The following is a 549-nucleotide window of genomic DNA, read 5'->3' as shown; positions in this document are numbered from 1 at the left end:
AAGCGTTACGCTATGAGATTACTCGCTCTTATATGCGAGAATATAATTTAATAAAGGAATCTTATAATTATAATATAGAAAGATCAATTTTAAAATCGTGAAGAATATGTCATTCGAGTATACTTGGAATTTATGAATTATTCAAGAGAATGATAGTATTAATATATTTCCGTACGCTTAATTGATTTGTTAATAATTGCAATCTCATACTAGTATTCTTTTCTTTCCAGTTTTATGTCGTAATTACTAAATACTATAGTTCGCATTATCGAAGATCCAGAAATTCATTCTCTTTTTATATTATAATATTTAAAATGAGCCTATATATTCGAATGTCGGAATGCAAAATTATAAGGGTGTCGTTTGACACGTAGATATATAATTCTTTATTAAAGAAAAGAAATTTACTCAATATTAATTCGGCCTGGTAATATATTTTAATTCAGTGCGTTAAATTTTAGTCTCAGTGAAAGGCTCGCAAGGGAAGCGCGAATCGCTTATCTCTTGCCGAGAGACTGTCAAGTGGTGTCGTGTAACATAAACTTTTCG

Source organism: Wasmannia auropunctata, unplaced genomic scaffold (assembly GCF_000956235.1).
Source record: "Wasmannia auropunctata unplaced genomic scaffold, wasmannia.A_1.0 LD336090.1, whole genome shotgun sequence".
NCBI classification, from domain to species: Eukaryota; Metazoa; Arthropoda; class Insecta; order Hymenoptera; family Formicidae; genus Wasmannia; species Wasmannia auropunctata.
The sequence above is the reverse complement of the archived record's forward strand: the minus strand, read 5'-3'. Positions refer to the sequence as shown.